The sequence below is a fragment of the Lonchura striata genome, chromosome 32, assembly GCF_050655825.1.
Source record: "Lonchura striata isolate lonStrDom1 chromosome 32, ASM5065582v1, whole genome shotgun sequence".
NCBI lineage: Eukaryota > Metazoa > Chordata > Aves > Passeriformes > Estrildidae > Lonchura > Lonchura striata.
Genome location: NC_140734.1, coordinates 545,691 through 556,847, shown reverse-complemented (window position 1 = coordinate 556,847; position 11,157 = coordinate 545,691).

The window sequence follows — 11,157 nt, the reverse complement described above, 5'->3', positions numbered from 1 at the left end:
GGTTATAGTGGATCATTTAACACATTATGTAGAAGTAATCCCCACTGCCAGAGAAACAGCTCGGACAGTAACAAAAGCCTTGCTGGAAGAAATAATACCTAGATATGGGGTCCCAGAAACGATAGACTCTGATAAAGGCCCCCATTTCACTTCAAAAATAACACAGATGCTAGCAGAAGCTCTGGGCATAAAATGGGAACAACATACTCCCTGGCATCCACAGAGTTCGGGAAGGGTAGAAAGAATGAATGGGGAAATTAAGAAACAACTCACCAAATTAGTACTAGAAACTAAATTATCCTGGATAAAATGTTTGCCGTTGGCATTATTAAATGTTCGAACTCAGCCACGAGCTGATATAGGACTGTCCCCATTTGAAATGCTGTATGGGATGCCCTATTCCCTAGAAAAAGTTCAAACCAATCCTAACATTACTGATCAAAGTATTAATAAATACTTAACCATTTTAATGAAATATAAAAAACAGTTATGGGAAAAAGGGATGTGGGCCCAAAGACCACCCCTAGATCTTGTGTTACACCAGGTACAACCCGGCGACTGGGTCCTCATCCGGAGCTGGAAGGAAGATTCAATCACCCCAAAGTGGGACGGACCATACCTGGTTTTAATCACCACTGACTCCGCAGTCCGCACAGCAGAGAAGGGATGGACTCATGCTAGCAGAATAAAGGGGCCAGTGGATCCAACTCGATTTCATACAGCTTCCAAAGAAACGAGCTGGAAAATTGACGGGAAGCCGGGGGATTTAAAGCTAACAGTAAAAAGGACTTACAAATAATTTTCATGAACTCTATCAGCTCTAGAGACATTTGGGTTGGAGATAACTGGGGACTGCAAGTACAACTAGTTGGAGAAACAAAGCCCCCAGGATACTGTAAACGTCTAGAGGATTCAGCCCAGCAGCCCTTCTATCGGTTCATCCGACTTGAAAAAGAACAGAGACCTTGGGAAGGGGAGGGCCACGCTGAACATCAAAGTATTAGAGTAAGGTGTAGCTGGTTAGATTGTCATTGTTACCCTTTTGCCTGTTTTTCCTGCAAAATCTGTAAAGGATTGTGGTGGGCTCACTGCAGAAAGGGGAGAGCTCCAAGAAGTGTATGTCAACGCTGCTGGCTGGAGCAGCGCAAATTGACATCTGAAGTACTAAATTACAAGGTTGCCACTCGGGAATTGACTAAAGGATCCCCTGAGTGGTGGGAGGTTTTCATAAAGGGAATAAACCCTGAATTCCACTGTTACCATTCCAATGAACCCCTGGGTCCGTTCCTCACGGATATAGTCCAGGTCAAGTGTCGCAAATTAGTTAAAAGACTCAGGTGCGACACCCCACAGTTGAATACGAAAAATTGGATCTCCCGGAGATCAAAGTGGGAAAGAGGGAACGATCCCACCCCTGAAGAATATCTCTGCTGTCGGGAAGATGGCTTGCCCTGTAACTTGTAGCAACCAAGTTGACAGGCGAGACAGAGAGGTAGATAGTGGGGATGAGGGGCCCTCCCAAACCTTGAAGGAGAACGTAAATCATCATGAGTATGAGAATGGTGACAATGGAATGGGGGAAAATGGGAATGTAAAACTGAGCATGATAAGTAACATCCTCCCCTGCAGTGCGTATCACTCAATCCTATGGGTTTTTATGTTTGTATGGTTTCCCCTTCAGAGTGCTACAGTTAATATACATGAACCCTTTAAATGGACCTTAAGCAGATGGGAGGATCACGATACCCGTCATATTTTACAAACAATAACGGGACCTGGAGCACCAAGCTTCAAAGTTGGGATCTGTGATCTAACTCGGAATTTAAAATGCGGGCGACTGTTAAACTTAACAAGCTTCTATATGTGCCCCGCTTCAAACCCAGGGAAGCAATACTGTAATTACCCCAAACATTATTACTGTGCCTATTGGGGCTGTGAAACAATAGCATCAGCGTGGGCTCCGGGTGGGGGATTAGACAAATATTTAAAAGTAGGACATGGACCAGCAGAATGTAAACGACCACGAGAGTGGCCTTGGACTGGGAAAAACTTACTTGGGAACTGCACCTTTCTTTACCTAAATGTCACTCAACCAAGCGATTCTGGATGGTTAATAGGCAAAACATGGGGGGTTAGGCATTGGATAGAAGGACATGATCCGGGAAATCTGATTCAAATAAAAAAGGAAGTAGCGCCACATGACCCTAGCCCTATAGGCCCAAATCCAGTAATAAGCAATGACTTAAAAGAGAGTAATAAAACCAGAGATAATGTTATAAACAAAAGTAATCAAGAACCTCAGTTATTAGTGCAGAGGTATACAACTTTATGGAAAATCATGCAAGCTACCTTTGGAGTTTTGAATCATACCCATCCTAACCTTACTAAAGGATGTTGGCTTTGCTATATGATAAATCCACCCTTTTATGAAGCTATTGGGATTACATCTGAGGCAAGGGAAATAAATGGTACAAATCCAAAAGAGTGTCTCTGGAAAAAAGAAGGAGATAATGTTCCAGGCATTACCTTGTCCCAGGTTAGTGGGCAAGGAAGATGTGTAGGAGAAGTTCCAGCAGATATGCGACACCTCTGTAACACAACAATGAGCATTAGCAGAACAGACAAGCCTTTTGATTGGCTTATGCCAGCAGTCAATACTAAATGGGTATGTCAACAACTTGGAGTTACACCCTGCCTATCGGTAAGAGCCTTTAATAATTCAGACTTCTGCATTCAAGTTCTAATAATCCCCAGAATCGTATACCACCCAAAGGAATACATGTTAGAACATCAGAAGACCCCTGAACACTATCTGGTTAAACGGGAACCACTTACAGCACTAACGGTAGCAATCTTGCTCAGCATAGGAGGAGCAGGAGTAGGAACAGGGGTCGCCTCCCTAGTAAGTCAAACCCAAGGTATGAAAGCTCTGCGCACATCTGTAGATGAAGATCTGAGTAGAATAGATAAGGCCATAAGTGAACTAGTTAAATCAGTAAAATCCCTTTCTGAGGTAGTCCTCCAAAACCGAAGGGGATTAGATTTGTTATTCTTACAGCAAGGGGGACTATGTGTTGCTTTGCAAGAAGAATGTTGCGCTTATGTAGATCACACAGGTATTGTAAAAGACACGATGGCTGAGTTACGCAAACAAATAGAACAACGAAAAAGAGAAAGAGAATCCCAGCAGAGTTGGTATGAATCCTGGTTCACATATTCTCCCTGGCTGACCACTCTATTATCCACCCTTGCAGGACCAGTAATTTTACTAATTCTAATACTTACTTTTGGGCCATGCATTCTTAGCAAACTTATTACACTAGTGAAAAATAGGTTAGAAGCTGCACATTTAATGATAGTAAGGCCAAAGTATGAGCCACTTAGCGAAGTAGAGACTGAAGAGTATTTAGAATTGAGCAAAAGGGAATTAGAGCGCTTTAATGAACAAAAAGGAGGTTAAAATAAAAAGGGGGGATATTGTTAGGAAAATAAGGCCTTTTTGTTCATAATATAGAGTCTCTCATATTCACAGAATAGAGTTTTAATTAGAGTTTTTACTCGTCTGAACATGTTCTCATTTTGCCAGGCATTCCAGTGACTATCTCTCAAGGACGACTTCGTTACAAACTTTTTAGGGAGTTAAAACTGTTTTGAGAAAGCTGCTGCTAGGCACCCAAACACCTAAGCGAATAGATATGTTTCAAGGACAGTTCCGTTACAGACTTAGCAAAACATGTAAACGTGCCTAGAGATAACATTTCTTGTTTTTGAGGGAATTTCCAGGTCGCAGAAACAACCTTAAAGAAGACCACTGGCGCCACCAAGAGGCAGAGAACGACCACCTAACAACAGGGTGCGCCTGCGCAGAAGAGACACCAGAGCGTCACCAGAACGTCACACATCCGGAAGAGACAACCCAATAAGTGGGGGGGAAACGGGGAACTAGGCGCGGTAGTTGAAACGACTGCCGCCCAGCGCGCGCTGGTTTGCTTTCGCTTTCTGCTATTAATAAATCCTTTTAATTGGATTTGACAGCCTATTGTGCTCGTTTATAACATGAGGTACCAGGATGTGCACAAAAAAAAAATGGCCTCTAAGAAATTTCTGAAAATATGTGAAGTTCTACCATGTTCTTTGGCTATATTTCGTAGTTCTATCAGTTCTTTATTTGAATTAGGTTCCGAAGTTGTTTTAGTGGTGGCCCCACCTCTTTTCCCCTTTATATAAATGGCTGGGAAGGCAGAAATTCTCTGAGCTAGTTCCCAATCCCCTGCCCGAATCACTTCCATTTTGATTAGAGCCCCTCTCTCAAGGCTCGTTTTCCTTGGGGCTCTTTTCGGGATTTTGCGTTCAGTTCGCGATTTGCATATTACTGGAGACGGCGCGGCCGCCATTTTAGGGAGCAGCGGCGGTAAAAACCTGGCGGTCACAAAGTGAAGGGCAAGCGAGGCAAGGGGGAAACATAATAAGGGTGCACATAAGGGGATTTTAACGGGGTTTGAACATTTATCAGCATTTTAATTAACATTCTCAATATAAAACTGAATTTATTCATAACAGAAAGGACCAAGGATACAAAGAACCCAGATAAAGAGGCTCCTCTGTCCCTAAGCCTACCGAGACTGACAAGACAATATTCAGATAAGCACCAAAAGCGCACACGCAGAGAGGAAGAGTTCAAAAGTTCAAACATGAGGAAGACCATGATCTTCAGCCTCAAGAGACAACCAGAGACCCCCGCAGGACCACCATGGCAAACCACACATGCCTAGAAGGGCAAGGACCTATTTAGCATGAGAGGTGAGGACAGGCAGGGCCAAGGGTAGAATATGCATAGAAAAGTTGTGTAATGTACTGCATATGGAACACCTTTGTGAATGAAGGGTTGGGTCAGACTGAGGCTCAGTGTACAAGTTTTCAGAGAGCTATCTCTCTTGTGCCGAGCACTGGCAATACATACCCACTTCATAACTACCCCAAGTTGTGGAGTCTATTTATTTATTCCGCATATCTCTTCAAAGCCAGCCAAACCTGGTTCATGTTCCCTTGGTTCCATGGGGCCCAACAGTGTCCCAACAGTCCCTTGCTTCCAGAAGGCCCTGAGGTGTCACAATGCCCCCTTGGGGCAGATGAAAGGTGGCCACCAGAGGCCTAAGCCAGCCAGACCTCTCTGTCCTGGTAGCTTTTGTCTGAAAGGAATCCTTGGATATAGGGAATATTGAAGGTGGAACCCAAATTTCAGCCATTTCTGCATAGATAAGAAGGATGGTTCTTTTCCATAGGAAGGAAAGCACAGAGCCCACGTGTTTTAAAGGCAGAAGAGGAGAGAGGTGGCTCCTGGGAGACCAAGATAGCCAGACATCTTTGTCCTGGCAGCTTTTGTCATGAAGGAATCCTTGGATATATGGAATTTGGGAGCAGGAATCTCAATTTTGACCACGGACCCCTTGAGAAGGAGGATAGTTCTTTTCATTGGAAGGAAAGCATTGAGCCCCAGTGTTTCAACAGCAGGGGAGAGGCAGCCCCCAGGAGGCCAAGGGCAGCCAAACCTGTCTGTCCTGGCTGATTTCACTGGGGAGCAATCCTTGGATGTACGGAGTTTTGGAGGTGCAATCCTAGTTTTTGCCATGGGTACCTGGACAGGATGGATGGTTTTTTCCTATAGGAAAGATAAGTGCAAAGTTCAAGTGTTCTGGAGGAAGATGAGAGATGGCCACCCTTAAGCCAGGCCAGCCAGACCTGTCTCTCCTGGCACCTTTCATCTAGGGGCTATCCTTTGACACAGGGCATTTTGGAGGTGGAATCTCAATTTTGGGAAGGGACGTTCTATCCCAATGAGGAGCTTCCTTACGTATTCCCTGTCAGGATTTCTGACTGGGGCCACTGAGGAGCGTGCAGTACCAGACACCCCTCGGCTCACCTGGAAATGCCAAGATCCAATCTGGATTGACCAGTGGCCCCTCTCTAAAGTAAAACTGCATGCACTACAAGCCCTTGTGGAAGAACAGCTCACCAAAGTTCACATCATGGAGACCACCAGCCCTTGGAACTCTCCAGTCTTTGTACTGCAAAAACCTGGAATGGATAGGTGGAGGCTCCTCCATGACCTTTGCAAAATCAATGAGGTCATCGAGGACATGGGCCACCTCCATCCTGGCCTGCCTTCACCATCGATGCTGCCTCGAGACTGGACACTTGCCATCATAGATATTAAAGACTGTTTCTTCAGCATTCCACTCCACTCCCAGGATGCTCCATGGTTTGCTTTCTCCGTTCTCTCTCTTAACAGAGAGGCTCCACTCGAAAGATACCATTGGTTGTATCTTCCCCAAGGACTAAAAGTCTCACCTATTATATGCCAGTGGTACGTTGCTCACATCCTGTCTCCTGTTTGGAACCTATCTCCAGATGCAATAATCTACCACTACACGGATGATATCCTGGTCTGTGCATCAGAAAAAACGTATTTAGATAAAGCAGTTAAAAAGACAATTGAAACCATAGAAAAAGCAGGATTCGAGATCCATGAGGACAAAATACAGTACCCCAACCCATGGACTTATATTGGATTCCAGATCCAGGAAAGAACCATCGTACCCCAGCAACTCGCCATCTGAGATGACCCCAAAACCCTGAGAGACTTACATAGTCTGTGCGGATCCATCAATTGGATACGTCCCCTGCTAGGAATTACAACAGAGGACCTCGCTCCCCTGTTCAACCTTCTCCGTGGCAACGAGGACCTAGACTCTCCATGCACACTCAAAACAGAAGACCAAGACACCATCACCAAGGTCCAAGAAGCCCTGTCTTCACGCCAAGGCCATTGCTTTGAGTCCAAGCTGCCTTTCCAGTTTGTCATTCTTGGAAAAGCACCCTGGTTCTATGGACTGATTTTCCAATGGAATCTTCAACTCTGAGAGCCTTTATTGATACTGGAATGGATCTTTACAAACAACCAACCTTCAAAGACAATTACCACCTTCCAGGAAATCATGGGACATTTAATAAAGAAAGCCAGAACTTGCCTCTGCTCCCTTGCTGGGTGTGAGTTCACATGCATATACTTGCCACTGACCACTGGGGACCTGGAGCATTTGCTCCAGACAAATGAAAACTTCCAGTTCACCCTAGACAGCTATACAGGCCAAATTTCCATCCACAACCCAAAACATAATCTTTTTAATGCAGCCTTCAATGCAGCCAAAATTAGTCCAAGTAAAATGCGGCTTTCAGGGGTCACTTGCTGCTGTCCCCCGTCCCTCCCCAGCCCCCCGGGACCCCTCCGGCTAGCTGTCTCCTCCAGGGACCGGGGTTTGCTGCAGTCCCGCTGCCCTGGGCTTACCAGGCAGCGTCTGGGTTAGCACGGTCCGAGCTGTGGCGCTGCCTCGGTCGCCGCTAGGATTTGAGATAAAGAGACCAAGAGAGACCAATGGTATGCTTGTCCAGAGATTGTATTGCCTGAAGCATTGCAGTGACCAAAGGCCCTGGGCTATTGCCTGTTGCAGAGGATAGATAGATACGATTGTTATTTTAGCTAGCCGGATGTCACTTCTACCCTTGGATGAATCCTGGAGTGAAATGGACTGTTCCATCCCACCCTGCAAAAGATTGTGGTTCATCCCGCACCTCTGTACCTGCCCCTAAAACAGAGTCTGTAACCCCATTGGCCCATGCCTTGTCCCAGCCCACCTGGGAGCCCCTGATAAGGGGGCTCTGAGCGGCCATGCGGCCTCTTGGACTTCCTCCCTCTCTTGGCCCTCTCCTCTCTTGGCCCTCTCCTCCTCTCTTGGACTTCCTCCCTCTCTTGGACTCCCTTCCCCTCTGGGGCTTCCCCTCTCCTAAACCCTCCGTTTCTCTCTTCCCCTCCCCCATCCTCCTAAGCCCAGCCACGTGCTACGCCTGAGAGCACGAGGCTTGGGCATTCCTAAATTCTCCAATAAATCTCTTCCCCCAAGAGCAAGCTTCAGAGATCTCTGCCTCCCTACACCCCAACCGTGCAGAGGAGAATACTCTTCTCTCAATTGCCCAGATACAGTTTTATACAGCAAAATTAAGAGATAAGGTCTAAACAATGGGGATACTGTCCAGCTAAGGCACATCAGGCCAGGTCCAATGGGAACTGCTCAGGGATGGGGAGAAGGGGGTCTACAGAGGAATGCTGAAGCGGGACTTTCCCGAAACAGTGGAGCATACATAAATGTTTCTTTTCCCTCAGTTTACCATTCCCAAGGCCTTTCTAAAACAATGGGGCATACATGAATGTATTCTTTTCCTCAGTTTACCATTCCCAAGGACTTTCTAAAGCCTTCCTCCACACTACCATGCCGGCATGATAGCATCAGTCAAACACTTCTCAAAGCTCTACCAATTTCTACATATGTCTCAGGGTCATCCCACAAGTCTGTAATGACTTGGAAGGACCCTAAGACCCAAAATGGGGACTATGACATCCAAATAGTGGAGGGATCTCCACAGATTGCAGAATTAGCAGCTGTTGTCAGAGCCTTTGAGAAATTCAAAGACAAATCCTTTAATCTGGTCACAGATTCGGCATATGTTGCAGGTATAGCTACGAGAGCAGAACATGCTCTTCTCAAAGAGATTTCCAATCCAAAATTACACTAATTGATTTTGGCATTAACACGTTTAATCTCTCACAGAATGCAACCTTACCATACAATGCATGTGAGGTCACACCCTGATCTCCCAGGCTTTATCACAGAAGGGAACAGGAAAGTGGACACATCGGCCATGGCAGTAGAAACTGCTAACGACCCTGAAACGTTTGCCCAGCAAAGATTGCCCAGTTGTCACAAGCATTTTATCATCAAAATGTACCTGCCCTTATCAGAAAGTTTAAGCTCTCAAAAGATCAAACAAAAGCTATTGTCACCACATGCCCAAACTGTCAGAATTACCAAATACCATCTATGGGGACAGGAGTCAATCCCCGAGGACTGAACAGCTGCCAGCTGTGGCAGACAGACATAACTCACTTCCCACCTTTTGGAAGATCAAAATATGTACACGTATCAATCGACACATTTTTCAGGAGCAATATTTGCATCAGCTCATCCAGGAGAAACTACACAGCACACCATAAAGCACTTTCTCCTTTCATTTGCTACTCTGGGAGTACCAAAACAAATAAAAACAGACAATGGACCTGCCTGAATCTCTCAAAAGTTAAGAAAATTAAGTTCAGTGAATGGGGAATAGAACACAAGAAAGGCACACCAGCAAATCCCACAGGACAAGGAATCATAGAGAGGACACATCAAAGCCTCAAAAAGTTTTCAATCAGCAGAGAAGGGAAACAAAAATCATATCTCCAGTTAAAAGACTTTGCAAGGCTCTTTACATCATCAGCTTTATAAATTGTACAACATCAGAGCCTGACCCCCCAATACTTTGCCACTTTGCATACACCACCCAAGCAAAGCTCACTGAAAAACTACCAGTGCTAGTGAAGGACCCAGAAACACATCACACTTCTGGGCCTTTCCAGTTATTATTTGGGGTAGAGGGTATGCGTGTGTTCTACTACCATCTTGTCCAAGATGGTACCCAGGAAAAAACATAAAACCATACCTAGGCACTGCAAACACTACTCCCACAAACAGTGACAAGAATTCCCCGGAGTCAAACAAAAGATCTCCACTGTTGGGAAGGATGGATGAATATAATTATTCATAAATAATACAGCCAGGATGAGAACAGTCCTCTCTGCTAGCCGGACAATGCCCTTGCCTATGGGTCCTGGGGTCAAGTGGACTGTTCCATCTCACCCCCCCAAAATGTATGGTTCACCCTGCACCTGTAACCCTCCCCTAAAACATCAATTGCCTGTAACCCCAGTAGCCCAAGTCTTGTTCCAGCCCACCTTGAAGCCCCCTGAAAAGGCATCTCCGAGGGGCCACACCCTCTCTTGGATCTCCCCCCTCATGGGACCTCCACCCTTTCCTAGAGCATCCTCTTGTCTTTCCCCTCCCCCATCCCCTGAAGCCTCACCACATGCTGCATCTGGCAGCTCAAAGCAGGACCTTTCTCCATCCCTAATAAACCTTATATCCCAAGAACAGCCTTCAGAGATTTCTCGTCTCCATTCACCTAAACTGTTCAGCAGTGCCAGCGCTCCCTACACTCCTAATAATTAGACAAGTTCTGCCTGGAGACAAAGATGTCATCAAATGTCCACACACAAAAGAAAAGACTCTCCCATCATGTGGCACCAGACAAAATATTCTGCTGTAGCAGTCAAGCCATAAGCCAGACACAGCCTGAACACAAATTGTTCTCTGAATTATGTTATTACTCTTTGTTTACCCTAAAGAACCCTATTGCTTTCCTTTCTTAACTCTTACCAAAAACCCCTAACCTTATACCCACTCCCCCATCCTTAGCATAGAAAAAAAAAAAAAAAGTGGGGGCAGGGGAAGGAAGGGAAGGAGGATAACAAATTTTGCTTATATTCCTTATCAGAACCCCCATCCTTGTCCAAAGATGAAATTGTCTCTGTTGGTGCTGTCCTCACTGCTGCCTGGATGCCCCTCACTGTACTGTATGCCTTCTGCTGGATTAGCCACGGCCTAGCCACAATGGTTGGGTAACCTTAGCAAAGACATTAAAACAGGATAACATGTTCTTATTCATGGGAAGCATTGATAACCCACTTTCCACATGTTTGGTAGGGATTCCATTCATAGCAGGTGACTGGCCTGTCTATAATTCAGAGCTCCTCCGCACCACAGGTGAGAGACCAAACATGGCAGATACTTGGGACGAGTGGACAAAAATATTGCCCAATGCTCCAGAGGAATCCAAAGAATTGGACATTTTGGGATCCTCCAAGGCAACATACTGTGTCAAATTTTACTTTAGGTGTCCAAAGAACAATTGGCCAGAAATTGACCAGACAAAAAACACATACAGAAAAGACAGATCACCCATTAATAAAGCCTATAACTATCCGGATTGGTGCAATTACACCATTCGGGTGATCTCTGTATCCTCTCTCCACCCCAAAGTATTACCCAAGGGAACGTTTCTCATGTGTGGTGACAGAGTATGGGCTGGGAGCCTCTGCTGTCTCCAGGGAGGTCCCTGTAGATTTGGAAAACTTTCTACCCTCACTCCAAACATTACCTTGTTACA